Here is a 16352-nt window from a genome sequence, read left to right as displayed (position 1 = left end):
TCTATTTTTTTCCTATTATCCCAGTGTCTCTGATTAAGAGATGTGCTTCACATTTCAGTATATACTGGTGATTCTCTAGTTTAAAGCAAAATCTGCCAGCTACACGCAATAAACATCCTACAGACTTGTGCTCATCATTTCTTTAAAAATATTGAAGTTTCTGAGGCAACATGTACCCTTATTCATACTGAAATTTCTGAAGGAAGAAATTAAATTTTAACTGGTATTTAGGAAAAAAAAAAAAAGTAATACAATCAATCACACCAAAATCAGAAAAGCCTGACTTCCACCTAGGGCGTTATCTTCCACACAGCCAAGTCAATCTTCATCCTTGTAAAAATATAGTTAGCAAAACTTACCCAGCTCCACTGCTGTCCATATACACCTGAGTGACTCTGGACAACCAAAGGCAGTGAATGTCCTAAAACATTCAGAGGACTTGACCTTATGTTTCAGACATTAGTATCTACAACAAATCAAGTTCCGCTCCCTGAACTAATGATAAGTCCCATTTGCAAGGGACATTTCCCGTTTGCAAGGACCTGCAAAATGTCCTAGTTACCAACTGTTATGATTAACTGTACTGAAACTTCAAGGAACAGAGAGACACAGACAAAGTGCACATTGTTTTCTAAGCACCATACCCGGGACTATCAGAACTAGAAAGATTAAACCACAGTTGCTGCCATAAAACAAAAAAAACCCAAACAAACAAAAAACATAAACAAAATAAATAAATAAATAAAAAGGAAATATATAGAAAACAGAAACTCCCTTTGACAACCAGCCATCATGAGGATCCTGTGAGGAAGAGGTAACAGCAAGTTCCTTTTAAGTATATTTGTCTGCTGAGTATTTCAAGCAAAGTTTTGGCCTGTCCAAATACTCTAAGACCTACTAGAGGGAAAAATACCGGTTCCTGCCATCTTTGACTGAAGACCCTCATTTCTTGCTCTCTGCCAAAGACTTTCTTACATTAAATCTAACAGCCACCAAGGTAGAAGCAACATTCTCATCACTGGCCACACAGCATGCTGTCCGGAATTGTCAGCTTCATCAGTATCTCAGGTCAGGGAGTATACAGAGACCACAGTGGCTCAGAGATGGTGCTTGTACACCCATGAACATAGTAACTTCCTCTTGTGACAGGAGGAAAGGAACTTCAGGAGATAAAATAAAATAGAAGCCAAGTCAATACATGGTACACTTGCTGTTTATTCCATGACTGCTACATTAAGTGGTGAAGAACCATTAGTATCACAAATCTCTTCATACCTGTTTCTCTGGGTTTAGAACAATCACAAAGGAAAAAAGAAAAAGTAAGGCCCTTGGTGTTTTCTGTCCTAAGGTTTCCTGAGTAGCATCCTGTGGAAGGGCATAATTGTGTCTACAACTTCCAACAATGGAGCAGCTGGCAAAACTACAGCCTAGTCCTCGCCTGCAACAGTCACTCCAACTGCAATTATTTACTGTGTTTACTAGGAGGCTTGGAAAAAACATTAACTAGTATTTAGTAAAGGAAAGGTTTATTGCAGCCAGGGGAAAAAAAACTGAACTAGCAGGCTTTCCAGGGTTGAAAAACATTATCCTCTGCAGCCAGAACCAACACAGCCCTCCTGAAGTCTCTCAAACAAGTAAACGATGGCTGAGTACACTTAAGGACAAAAAAAACATGACTAGAGTTCTAGCTCCCCTTTGGGACTTGGCTGTATGTTCACTTAAAGTTCAATCCATAGCTTGGGTAGAACCCAAACAGCTTGTTCCATTAAAATTAAGTATCAACTCACATCTAATACCACACAACTGTGAGCAATCACCAGAAATGGCATGCCTGCTCCCCCACTCCTTAACCACAAAATATTGCTCCTTTCCTTCAATCAGGTTAATGATCCTGCAGCTGCAGAGGGAGTAGGTTCAGTTGGCTCACCCAGGAGCAAAATAAACCCTCTAAAACAAAACAATCAGTCAGTTCAACAAGCTTATCCAGTGGAAATCTATGTGGCTATACAACTGCTGAATCTGACAGGAGGGACAGGGATCAAGTTCATAAGGAAAGAGGGAACTTGCTTTTTAGTAGACATGCACCGTTACAGCATGGGTAGAAATGTATTTTGTTTTTCCAGGATCCAGTAGAGCATTACTTGATCCTGGTCAAGCCCATGGCATACAATCAAAAAAATTAGAAATAATTCCCTGTAGGAATTTTAAAAACAGAAAAACTCCCAGCAGAGTTTTGAAGTGTATATTTGAATACATAATTATGTTACAAGAAAAGAAGCTTCTACCACATTTACTGAGGAGCACTTCATGTTCAGCCTCTTAGACACCTGTTAGCATCCAGTTAGTAAATTACAGTGAAGACTATGCTTAAAATTTGGAGGTGTTTCTAGCCGAAGAAGAGGAGAGTATAATTAACATCAGAACAGCCACAATAACACAGCTTATGTTAACCTAAAATATAGTCTTTTCCCTCAGCTACAGAAATGTATGTTTACTTTCAGCTTCAGGCATTAAAATAGATTCAAACTAGTGCAAAGCAACTTATACACCCATAACAATTTTTAATGATTTTGTATACATAACTAAATATTCAATTCTTTTGCCACTCATCTATGGATTTCACTTTTGAAGGAATAACACAATTAAACGTCCACCCATTCGCTACCAAAAGCCCCATCTTGCCAAGGTTTATTTACTCTGCCAGCTCATTAAAACTCACAGCATCTTCTCTGAGGGAGAAAGGAGGAAATCCAGTCAAACCCATTCAGGAAAACAGGGATGGTTGACTTGGAAGTTCTTTGAATGGCTCTCTCCACTAAAAGAATCACAAAGCAAAGTTTCTTCAGACTGCAATATTTTGCACAGCTTTCCAGCCTGAGATGAACTCTGGGGTCAGCAAGAAGCCCAGGTAGCCTCAGGGTACACACATATGTAAGTAGGTGAGAAAACAGCTGTATCGTACCAACTACACAAGCTATAAATGTTCTCTTCAAGGAATACATGAAAGTACACACAAACTCAGGCCACACTCTGGTTAACCCTTCAATACTACCACACACAAAAAAATACTTAAGTGGCTTAAGCATTTCAGATAAGACTGAAGTACACCACTGAAACTGCACAGGGTTGATGACCTTCCTGTACTAACTGTGACTGATCTGTCTCAAAACCACTGCTCCCTGCTCTTCTTATGACAATGTCAGCAGGACACTTCCAGAACAATTAAAGCTTGGGCTGTCAGCACACACACCACTCAGGCTTCCAGTCTGTCAATACCATCAACTGTAAGATACAACAGTTAAAACAACAAAAACAATTTCACTGGATCACCCCCACTTATCACCACCATTATAATCAACAGCTTCCCATACTCACAAGATTAGTAATGCATGCAACCACTCAAAAAAAAAAAAAAAAAAAGCAAAAAAAAAGCTGCTAAATAACAAATGAAAACTTAAACCAACTTACTGGGAAAGCTAATCCAGAATAAGTTGCTTCATAAAATTTAACAACAAAAAAAAAGCAGGGATAAACAAGTACTGGGAACTGCTGGCTTTGGCTATTAAACAGTAGAAATGCATACTTCAGTCACCTGCTCTAACAGCCCATACCTAAACAGCCTGTAAAATGAATTGCTGTTTCCGCAAAAAAAAAAAACCATGTAGTAAGATTCAAGCAGAAACCCAGGCACTCCAAATGACACCAAGAACCAGGTAACACCTGCCAGAACAATACCCAGCAGGGGGAATTCTCTTGGAATGGGGAGCTCAGAAACAAGGTGCCACACAGGAAGCAGTGCTGCACATTGGACATCTCACTGCCAGATCACGAACACACTCCTTGCTTGTGCTTTCCCTGTACCCATCAGCGTCATCAAACCACTCTCTCCTGGAACAGCTTCCAAAGGAATTCTTTGAATAGAAACAGATACAAGCAAGAGGACTAAAAATAGACGAGCAAGAGAAGAGACATTCTCACACTTGCAGAAACACACTCAACTACATTAAAAAAAAAAAAAAAGGCTGCTATTTCATTTAATTCACATTAGAAATGACAATAAGGGACAAAGTAGAAAGTGCCACCAGAGAAAAGTTCTGGAGGGCAAGACTGATGCCTTACGTTTTAGCTTTCATATTTTCCAGACTCAGTACTGCATTAGTATATAACCCTGAACTTCATACAAAGTGTTAGCAAGTTCTCTTTACAGTTTTGTTACACAAAACAATCCTTTTCCAGCCCAAGAGCCAAGGACACCAGTGCAGCTTGAGGCCCAAAAAGTACAGACAACAGTGAACTGAAGAGAGCAATCTGGAAGGATGGGACTTCATAAACTGAAGCTGTAATTGGACAATTAACCCAAACATGTAAATGGATCAAAACTTATAAAAGTCTGAAACTCGTGACCCATGGTCGATCTTGGGTGGAGCCAAGGCCAAACTCTTGTACTGCCCAAGGTGTATCCTTTGAAGACCTTTTACTTAAACACCTACTTTATTCCTTTAACACTGTCTAGCCTCTGTCCTAGGTAACCTCTCAAGGCATCAGGATTAATGAAGACTTATGCCACTCATCAGATCACATTACAACACTCACCAAAAAAAAAAAGCAGTGCTGAAATTACAAGCCACAAGTGATACAGAATTAAATACACTCTCTAATCAGTAAGGCTGCATCTATAAAATGTGATAGCAGATTTTTGATTTTAGCTTCAGTTTTGGTAGCAACACCAAAGAGTTCAATCCTTCCTGCACATGTACAAAGTTCAATCCTTGAACCAGACACCAAGGGAAGACCACCAGCACCAATCACTCCTTGTGATATGTTCATATATCCAGAAAACCAAAGAAAGCCAGGAGTCTTGCAGAAAAACATTTTTAAAAACAGCAAAATATTCTAGAACATCTTTCTATATTTTTGTCCCAGATTACAATATTTCTAAAAATTCATCTTAGGCAGGAATAGCCACTAAAATAAAAAAAAAAGCCTTTTTTTTTTTTTTTTTTCTTGCAGTGACATTCATGACTCTAAATCTAAAGTTTCAGAAGAAGGAAAAGATATAACAGTCTGTAGAAAAGCGTTTCTTGAAAAGAAAATAGTTTGTAAGGCAGTGTTAACCACTTCCTTTCTTCACAATCACTGTACATAACATCTTAATGAAACCTATCAGCCATTTGTCTCACTTTAGCATTTAAGTTAAACGCTGTGAGAGGTGAAATCCTTTTATAAACTTACTGTCAGGGGCTCAGAAACAAGAAACAACTGAAGCGGCACCAAGAACTGAAAGCCATCAAAGACCACTTCCATTTCTCTGCCACCTCTGGATTGCTCTTTCTACAGTCCAAACCACTGTTACCATTTTGTCTAGTTTTAAGCAAGCAGGTTTGACAATTTACCTCTGATACTACTCCTCATGTTAACTTGCTTCAGTCAGAAAACTTGGGTTTACCACCCCAAGCCTTCCCACCTGTTTCTGAGTATTATTTTCCTCACAACCACAGCTTTTCAACTTGGTGTCATGTGTAAATTCAGTTATTCCATCATTCTAGAATTCATGTGAGGTCAGGTTTACCTCATCTGCACCAAAATGATACCAAACTTTTCAAAGAGATGAAGGATTAACTATCTTTACAACCTAAAACTTAAAACATGCTAGAACAGAGCAGGCAAATAAAATGTCTTCAAATGCATAATTCAATCTAACAGCAGGAATACAGTCATCCAGGCTGTTCTCACCCGTGAAGTTAAATCAAAATGAAATTCATCACTCCGTTGTTAGTTTCTTAAACTTTCTGAGGAAGATACCAAAGAGACAAGGGACTCACATAAAGTGTCCATTTGCCCAGTTTTACTGCATTTAATTCACTACTGACTTTCTCTCTTAACATTAATAGGGTGGAGAACAACCCATATGTTTTTTCTAAGACCCATGCCACCGTTCCAACTCCAGCTGTACCTTTTTCTGCAGATGTGATCTGACTTAAATGTTATTTGTGTCCTCTGTCTCCAACAGGAGATTGTCACTCTCCTCCACCACTTTGTTCCAAGCCAAAAGCTCACAATATAATTGACAAAAGGGCAAGAGTAATATTTTCTTCTCGAGTCTGCAAAATCTGAACAAGTATATAAAGTTTTTTTCAAAATTTCCTTCCTATTGTTAAACCATTAAAAAATTCCTTTCCATATTAATATATTCGCTTATTTTCATAAAGTTAACATTCCCTTTTAACATATTTTTGTAATCTGAGTTAGTTGAGTACAGCATAGTAATGAATCACAGTCCCCAATTTCACACAGGTATGCCAAGTTCATGTACTGTGCAAGGCATTAAAATGCCTAAGCAGAAAATGTACTTTCTAAAATATTCAAAGATTGTAGTGACCTGTCCATTTTACCACTGAAAATCTAAAAGACCAAGCACTTTCTTGCAAGATGAAGTTACTCACTTTTGAAATAAAATGGAGTTGCACGCTACACACACCTTAGCTCCTGAAATAGCTTATTTATACTAACTGTATACCTCACCCTCAGTACACATACTAATTCTGTGAGACTGCACCTGGAATATACGTTGTGCTAACTGCAGAGTTCAATTCTAGCAACAGCATTAAAATATTACAGGTACCAGCTATAGAGAGCATACTGCACCTATAAAAACTTCACTAAACAAATGGTTTGACAACAACAATCTTGAAAGCCATTTCAGAAGATGTGCTGTAAACATCAGTTTTCTCCAAGCAAACCAGAAAGCTGTATGTACACAGAAATCAAGCAAAGGATGAGCAAGGAATAACCAAGATAAAACAAGTTCTAAAAACTGCATTACAAACTTAAGTAACAGCTTTTTAAACATAGCAATAATTTTCAGTCACTTACAGAGCCTTGTTTAAAAATTCTAGAACAGCAGGGGGCTGTTAAGCACACTTGCTGAAAAAGCCAAGATGGCACTGTAAATAAATTCAGAAACCAATGGTAGGCTAGTTTAAAATGCAGAACAGTATGATGCCTTAAATGTGTTCTCAATTTAACATAAGACTGTTTTTCAAGTTCAATGAGTACACTGTCCAAAGTATGGTTTTTTGAAAACTAGTAAGAACCTAAGTAAGTAGAATAAAGTGAAAATAAAAATTTAAAAGGAAGAATGCAACATACCCCCTCTGATCAGAGGAAGAAGTACAAGAGACATCAGTCACACAAAACTGCAAACAGCAGAAAGTAAACAGCTAAAAATCTGCTCAGTCTCACCCTCAAAACACTGAAATTTGCCATTCTGAAGGGCTTCAGGGTAGTTTTTTTTAAAGTACACAAGCCTCATCTAAGTAGGTACTGTCCTTTTGGTTCCTCCAGGTTTGGTGTCCAATATTAGAAAAACCATACTTACCAACCCTGTTGCTAGGCTCTAAACCTCTAAGGAAGAAGGCATTAGAATGACCTTAGTTTTGATACTCAAAAGAACACTACCCTGAAGTCTGAGTTTTTGAAATTTGTTGCAAGATAACTGTGAGCTTGCAGCTACATCACAGGAATTTCTATGCAGGATCAAATGCAAGGGACTGATAGAATGGGATAAAACAACTCTCAATTTAAACTGCATTTAAACATTATGGAGCACACATATGACTGCTGAGCACAGCAACTTGAAAGAGTAGAATTTTGACTTCCACTTATTCAAGAAAGTCCATTTGAAGAGTTGCAAATACCTCCAAGAAAAACATTTTGTGCTCCTTTTAGATTTTATTTTGCCAGAAAAAGAAGAAAGGGAAGGAAAAAGCATGTTTAAATTAATGATCTCATTCTAACAGCCAGAGACATAACTTCCATTAAAATCATTCAAAAATCTCAAACGTTGTATACAGAACAAATAAAACCCAGAAAATTCTTAGCACACACAGCACCAAGAGTAAGGCCTTTTATATCTGAGATTATGTTAGACTTTTACATATATTCTAAATGCAAGTACATTTAAGAACACAAACCTTTGTTTGACTGATTTATCAGTTCCTACCACAATCAAATGAGGAATAAAACAGAGATCAAGGAATGCAGTGACATTAAACAAGAAGAAAAACTACATTGAAATCTAGTGAATAAAAAAAAAATTTAAAAATCAACTTTAAAGACTATTGTGAACACACTAAAGGCTGTAATTTTACTTCAGAGGCAACTAAAATTAAATAAACATTTATCTGGAACTCACTTGATAGCAAACATTTTACCATGACTGAAATGGAAGTTGTCAAACAATTAGAAGTACACTGATGTTAAATTAAAATTCTCACACTACAAAAAAGTATTTTTTTAGCTGCACACTTCTAGAGCTTTAGCAAGATACCCAATTGCTGTAAAATAATTGAAAATTTAAGTTCCAGAAACATATGATAGTGTTTTGGTTAACCTTAAGCCTCTCAGAGCTGTGATGTTTTGAATACAAGTGGAAAACATTCCCATTATCTTCCTCAAGATGAGCTTTTAGGGAATTTTTTTCTTTTAAACTCATTTGAAGCTTAATAGAGATCCTAATTTTATTTTTTTTTTAAAGTTAAACTGAGGGGATATTTCCACTTTTTTTTTTAATTAGACATTTGTGTGATTATAGATATATGTATACATATATGTATATACATATAACTTTGGAAAAAGAGAGATGAAGAATACAGATTATAGGTCAGTATTTCAACAAGCTTTGATACATCCCTGAAGCTTAATGCTTGGGAGGTCAATGTACACCAAGTCCCGGAAGAACTAAACACACCACTTCCTCCCAGCTGCTTTTTAAGATTTCAGGAAAGCAGAGCCTTTCCAGCCATAAACACCATAGCAGTATAAAATAAAATAGAGTTATAATGCCCAAACATGCATTTAGATAAACCAGCCTAGTGTGATGCTCTATTTTCAGGCTTTGCCATGTTTCCAGATTTATGCATTTAGGTTTTAACTGTAACAAAATCAATAAAGTACATATATACATTTTAGCGAAGTTTAGCACAGTGTTTGACCTATATTTACATGAGGTCACTTCACCTGGCAGAGAACTTGAGAAGCACGAAGTTGAGATTTTTCAGGGAAACAAAGAGGTGGTAATGTTCTTACTTTATTCAACAGAATGACTCAGTGAATCTATTCAGAGAACTAACTTTCCTCAGAATTACTGAGTGCCAGAACAGATAGTTTATCCCCTTCAACATTTATCTGTTTTAGAAATGAAAAAAAAAAAAAAATCTTAAAAAACTTTCAGTCTTTCCAGCATATCTGTTCATATATAAATTTCTGGGGAATACGGCAAGTTGTCAATGCTGCACTTCACATACAAGTGAGCACAAACACATTCATAGGAATACCAAAAGTAAGATGCATAACAACCTCATAATTTCCAGTCAGCATTGAGACACAGCCACTACACACTAACAGAGCAACACCACTTCAAAGGATTGAAACATAGCCCTGGTGTCAAATAATTCACCAGGCAGATTTAACAGCCAAAAGGGATGTTGAGAACAGAGACCCCTTTCTCTCTCCCAAGCACTCTACCAGGGCTGATCATTCCTGGCATTATTTCATTACTCACTTTCAGTGTAGCTCATTAAAGCAGGAATTTTGTTTGTTAAGACACACCTAAGGTTCCCCAGCATTACTGATTCTTCTCATATGAACCAGACTCCAAATAATTTGAACAAACAAATCAAAGTAGGAACCCATCATATCAAGATCAAGAACACCAAACTCTTTCCCCACCCCAAACTTGTCTTGTAACTAGCACCAAACTACATCCTCCTCCTGCTCCTCCACAAGCAACTCACTCTGTCCTTCTCCCTCTACACACTGCATTAGAACCTGTCTGTTAAGTCAAGGAAACTATCATCAAAAGTCCAGGTTAACAAACGATCTTAACTTTTCTCCAGTACTGTGGAGCAACTGGAAAAGGAGGAAGAGTTATACGTCAACTTTTCAATCGGGTTGTCAATAAAGTGGACCCACAACCATAAAACCAATTCCTGGCTGCTCACCACTCCTAAACAAAGTCCCAAGAAGGAAAATGATGCTGACTCCAGTTGTTCAACTCTTCCATTTGTTTCCCCCTACATTCAGTTCCAAACAGCTACCTGCCTTTTTGCTGGGTGGAAAGGGTTCTAGTTACCACAGTCTGGCTCAAATGTTCAAAATCACCTTGTTTTCACCTGAAAGGCAAGATGCCTCACTCAATTGTTTTTGTGTTCAATTTTTACTTAAGTACTAAAATTAACTGAAAAGGGATTATTCTGCAGTTTCTTGAATTATGTTTTATCGTATTTTATACTGGGTGAGTCATTTCATAACTAATGAAAATCTTGAACATCTTCTCTTGATCAGTCATTTTAATGGTTTTATTTGAGAACAACATAAAAGTTAATACATTCTTGCTTCACTCTCTCTTATAGCCAAAGTTCTCAAAAGCACTCCCCAGCAATCCACAGAATCAGCAAGGGAGCAAAGTCATCCAAATATTTGAGGTAGGTTTCCTAGCAGAAACTACACCTCAGTGATGTTTCACTTCCCAGATTCGATAACACTGTGAAAGTAATTTTAACCAACTAACTTTATCTCAACCTCTCTCTACTTGTGGAGGTCTTGGGGTTTTGGGGGAAGGTGTCTGGATTTGCCAGAGTACAAAAACTAGGCTGCTCCAGTTTGCTTCTAATTTAGAACTCATAATTCTGCAAAACTTGGCCTTTAGTCTCAGTAAAAAGTACTTTTAAAAAGAATTTTGATGTACACAGCTTCATAAAATGGACTGTTCAATATGTTATAAGAACTCAGTCTAACCTCTCATAAATGATGTATTTTAATTTAAGTCATCATTTGCAATCCATGCAGTTCCTAAACAGAACATACAAAGGACCTGGGCAATTTTATCACTATCAAGACAATCAAGCATTCAATCTGTTTCTTGCCTCACAGACTGCTGAATTATTGTCTTCAACTCAGCCAAAATCAGGACAGTCAATTACTCCTCATTTGTGAGCGCAAAAATTACTCAGATTTGAAATATGCCTCTTACTGCATTTTCACAGCACTTTCTCTAAACCCACCCATTTCTTGACCAACCAAGAATCATGAATTACTGTGAATACCACACCTCCCATACTAAATTCAGTGCTTAATCCACCTCTTTCTCAAAGGCCAGTAAGGACATATGAGTTGAGCTTGCCTGAAGGACTATAGATCTGCCTATGTCAAGCAGCTGAACCCAGAGATAAAAGCCTGGGGGGCATGTAGTGTCTCACCAATGTCTTAGTACCTGAAGGAAAGGTACACAGACAGAGCCAGGCTATTTTCAGCAGTGCCCAATGACAGGATCCAAGCCAATGGGATGAAACACAGGAGGCACTGTGAACAACAGGGAACACTTTAGTGCCCTGCGGGCACCAGAGCACTGGCACAGCACAGATTGCTCAGTGAGGTGGCAGAGTCTCCATTGGAGATATTCAAAACACATTCAGACACAGTCCTGGGCAACCTGCTGTAGATGACTCTGTTTGAGCAAGGGGAGACGAGAACAGCTCCAGAAGTCCCTGTGAGCCTAGCCCATGAAGAAGCAAAGTAAAAAGGCAAGAAAGTCTTTCAACAGAAAAGCTGTTATCAAAAAATACCCCACAAGCCTCATTAGAGACAACTCTTAAGCTGTAGCATTTCTGCTCCAACAGTAACATAGAGAAAATCAAGGGAATCTTCAATTAAACCAGGTCAGCTAAAAGTCATTGGGACAAAAACCTAGAAAAATACACTACTACAGCAACAAATAAAATTATAAACAACAAAAACAGGAGTACAGGTAAGAAGTTGAAATTAGTTTTATACTTGCAGTTATAACACAGAACTATTCAAAAGACATAATAAGCATCTTTTTCTAAGATGCACAGAATAGTTCCTGGGCATTGCTGCTAATCTGGACGTCAAGAAACAACAAAGAAACCCAACAGGATGAAGACTTGTATCAGAAACCGCTTTCTCAAGCACAAAGGAAAAAACAAACACTTTTACATACTTATTAACTTAGCCTGACCAACCTCATAAGTCTATTTCAATCTTTCTCTAAAACTAATCTCAGACAGCTACCCCTTGGCACTTACCCCACATTCAAAACATTCAGAAATTTATTCAGTGGCTGATAAAAGAAAGTGAAGCACAAGACTAGGAAGTGCAGTACTGTTCCCCCTCATCACACTTAGTCACCCAAAGTTAACATCACTAACTTAGGTCTCTCTTATGTCAGCCTCAAATATGGATCACAAATCAGTGATCTTGGGAATCTGTGACTGAAAGCTGAAGTAAAAGCAGACATCCACCCCTTGGGGAACAACCCATCAAACGCATGGACCACGGTTTATTGAATACCATATATTCTGTACGGCCCAACAGCACTGCAAGGTTTGGTACCAGGATTCCTGTTGCTGAAATTGTGTGTAAAACATTAAGATTTTGAAAATCAAAGAAGAGCAGAGAAAAAATATATCAGCAAATAGCTTTCAAATATGGATAAACATAAACAATGAAACAGTACAAAGCCAAGCATTGAGGACAAAATAGCCACAATTCAGTTAACATTTAAAAACAAACTGAAACCAGAAGCAAAAAGCTTCCTAAGCCATATACTTCATTCCATATTACTATATATCCATCATCCTCAAACCACTAAACAAAACAAATGGAGAAGAAACAAATACTATGCTTTCCTTCTCAAAAGCAATCTCAGTATGGTCTCTAAAGTATCATCCTACTTCCAGAAACACTACTTGAATCATAAGAAATACCAATGAAATGTTCTAGATTAAACCAATGCTAGATGCAAGAAAACTGCACAAAGACTTCCTCTCTACAGCTAACCATTAAAAATGTTTAGGAACATGGTCATAACTAGTGAATTCAAATCCTACACCTTCAACCACAGGGTCACCTAACAGACTGAGGTAAGCATTTTTCCCCTCACTGAAACAGTTTTAAAAAGTGCAACCTGATGATTCAAATCTGGAGATTAACGAAGTATTTGTGTTTTCTACATTTAATTGTAGATTCACATACTGAATAATTCTGTAGCACCAACTCCACTGAACATCTTCTACAGCAATAAACTGCATTTCCTGTATGATATAGCAGAAAAACAAAACCATGAAGTTCACCATAGGATTATTACTTCAGGCAAACCTTAAGAAAGATCAAAGCCCTCTCAACATGGGAAACATTTCATTGTTTTTAATGCAAAATGTTACACTCAGCTAGGTTAAGGATTCCTCCAAGCTCATCTGCTGGAAGACTGATTTAAGAAGCCTGGGGACAGAGGGGATAAAAGCTTGACAGTTTTACCTTCAAAAGAAGCCACAATATTGTGCAGGTTCCCAAGGACAGCTGGACAAAAAGAAATATAATTTCAATAGCATTGAGAATAGAAACAATTCCATCCAAAGGAACTGCACAAAGTTGTTCGCATAACCCATTTTACAGGTTTTACAACCTAAAAAGCATGCAAGTAAAACAATATGCTCAGCAAAATATTTATGATGTAGTAAAAGCAGGCTGAGCAAGCCATGAGATTTTCAGCATCAGACCATACCACCTCTAAACTGCCTGTCTGCAGTCCCTATTTACTCCTTGAAGCATTGAGAAGTAATGAGAAGGGCTGAGGGTACCACACCTGTGGAATGAACAGCCTTGCAGGAGCCCCAGGCGGATGGGGAGTTCCAACAGACTCCCAGTGCAGATGGCCAAAATCAAAGAGTGTGGACTTTCATGTTAGAGCAAAACAGACAAACCCTTTGTACAGTTTTTGTAAAATATGAACCTGAAGTAATTGCAAAGGAGGCATTTCACAACCTTTCATCCCAGCTCTCACTTTAATGAATGTAACCTGTTTAGGGAAGTTATATGAAAAACAGTGCAAGTCGAAACTAGGTCTTCTCTGAAAAGCACAGAGAACCCAATGGGCTACAAGTAAACAGATTGTATCAGAAATAAACCTAAAATTCACCAAATGCTCTAGCAGAATAACAACACTGCAGTGGATATCAGTTGTATTTCCACTAGCACCTTCCATTCAATAATTCTGAAGTCTACAAATACAACACGGTTTCTTTAATCTGTATTTTACAAAGGGGACAAGTCACTTGGTTTCCCTTTCAGGAAGGTCATACAAAGCTGTGGCAAAGCACTGAACTTGGGTCTTCATAGTCCTGCCCATGTGCTTCCACCAAATAAGAAACAGAGATAAATGAAAAGATTCATAAGAGATCCAAAGTTTTACTCCTAGTCTTTCATGAAGTACCTATTCTAAGTACTGATACTAAATGTGACTGAAACTATAAGTACACATAAATAATACACCATACTAAGACTCTCAGTGCTGATTATTAATAAAGCATTAACAGTATATGACACATACACTTTTCAAGCACTGTTCATCAGCATGTTACTCTGCTGTGACCAATACCAATAGGACAACACCATCAACAAACATGAAGCACACCAAAAAATGGCATTTTACAAGGAAATCATCATCTAAAATAAAAGTTCATGGAAGAAATATAGAGCATCAACAGTCTACTTCTAGGTTCTAGAACTACAACTTCAAAAAAATGGAAGAGCCAAACAAAAAAAAAAAAGTTTAAAAATAACAGCTTCTGGTAGCAAACAAGATTATTTGGTTGGTTTTCCCCTGAGCTTCCTTAGATTTTAGTGACTCTGTAGTTTCCACAACCCCTCAAATGATCAAACCCGTTTGCAAGTCATGGCACCAGGAGCTTTATGGAGGATGGGCCAAAATAACTGAAGCAGTCAAAATTTCAGAAATGTCATGCTTTTTTTACTATAGATAGTTTTCAAAATCAACACACTGATAAGACTACAACTAGAACAAAGTAGAACAGAGCTTGTTCAATTCCCACTCCTCCCCACCTCCAAGTTATTGAGGTTATAAACACAGAAGCCACCTCATTTTCAAGAGTCACAAAACATCATTAATCCTACGAAGTGGTTTGGCTTTGCTTGCTTTCAAGTTACCTAGTGTAAAGTTAAAAATAAATTCTTTAAACAAGTTAGGTCAAACCCCACAGACAGACTGGGTCCAGGTATAAATTCTGAGTCAGACAGGTAGGAATCCAAACCCAGATTCCATTAGAGAACATGATACAACCAAAGGAATTGCTGAAAGGGCCTGGTAAATATTAAGGAAGCAAAAGCCAGGAGGCTGAGTCGCTGCCATTTTTTGTGAAGGGCTCTGTTTCAACGGCAAGTACTGCTCCCCCTCCCTTCATTTCCCTCACATGCAGCTCCAATTTCTCTACTTGGAAAAAAACAGCTGCTCTCAAGCCAGGACAGCCCCTCCATTCCCCTCCCACAGCCTTCACACAGCTATGTAGCAAACCCCGAGCTTCTGCTCCACAAAACATCCCGTTCCTCTGAACACAACCAAGGGTGCTCTGCTCATCCATACTCCTGGCGCTAACACGCTTACAAGAGAGAAGCTTCAAACCAGTCCACCCTGCTCCCAGGTGGCACCCAATAGCGCTGCAGACATTCCAGCACAAGCTTTTAAACCTACTGCACATCAGAGGGTTCAGATCCTTGCCATAAGACTCAAAACATGCACCAGGTCCTTTCTCCATCTGGCTTCTTGCACGGGAATGCCTACCACTTCACTTTGCTGCTGCAATTTTTTTCAGCAACAGGAGAACACGCAGAAGAGCTTCTTTTTGTTGTTTTTAAAGGCAAGGTAAGTCAGACCAATAGCAAAACCCTGCTGTGACACCCAGTTCCAAGCAAGCACGCACATTCGAAGGAAAGGAAGGACTAAGGTAGAGAAGGTTAAGAGAGGGACTAGTTCATTCATTGTCATGTCCTCAAGTAACCCACTGTAGTTGCTGAGATCTTATTGTCTGTAGCTGTGACCCCCCCACCACCAGCGAGGGAATACCCGGGAACGGGATGAGCAGCCACAACATGGAAGTAGAGCCCTGCGTTAAGTCATGGATCAATACTTCATCATCCACTTGTTCACTTCTCGAACAGCCACCTCCCCTCTGGCCTGACTCCTGCCGCCAGCCCCACTCCTCATCTGCGGGGTCCAGCTAGTCCCGCTTTCCTCACATCCCCCCGAGCTAGAGGCACCAACCCGCCAGAAGGAAACCCCCGGTGAAGGAGACGAGCACCTCCAAGACGAGGTGAAACCCCTCCTCGAAGGCGGACGGGATGCAGGACCCCCTCCCGCGGCTGTCAGGGGCTGCAGAGAGAACCCACCTCTCCCGGGGCCAAGCGGGTTCCCCCTCCCCAGCCAGGTGGGCGCTACCCACACCCGCGGCCCTGCTGAGCGAGAGAGGAGGGGGGCGGAG

The 16352-nt window shown here is 38.8% G+C and overlaps 1 protein-coding gene across 7 annotated transcripts in view; it reads right to left on the bottom strand.

Annotated features, from left to right (window-relative positions):
* UBAP2 (ubiquitin associated protein 2) overlaps positions 1-16352 on the bottom strand; it is a 129732-nt gene that overhangs the window by 112825 nt on the left and 555 nt on the right. The window lies entirely within an intron of this gene.

This window comes from Pseudopodoces humilis, chromosome 4 (assembly GCF_049639895.1).
Source record: "Pseudopodoces humilis isolate 2021_Gansu_Grassland_sample_001 chromosome 4, ASM4963989v1, whole genome shotgun sequence".
Classification (NCBI taxonomy): domain Eukaryota; kingdom Metazoa; phylum Chordata; class Aves; order Passeriformes; family Paridae; genus Pseudopodoces; species Pseudopodoces humilis.
The sequence above is the reverse complement of the archived record's forward strand: the minus strand, read 5'-3'. Positions and strand labels throughout refer to the sequence as shown.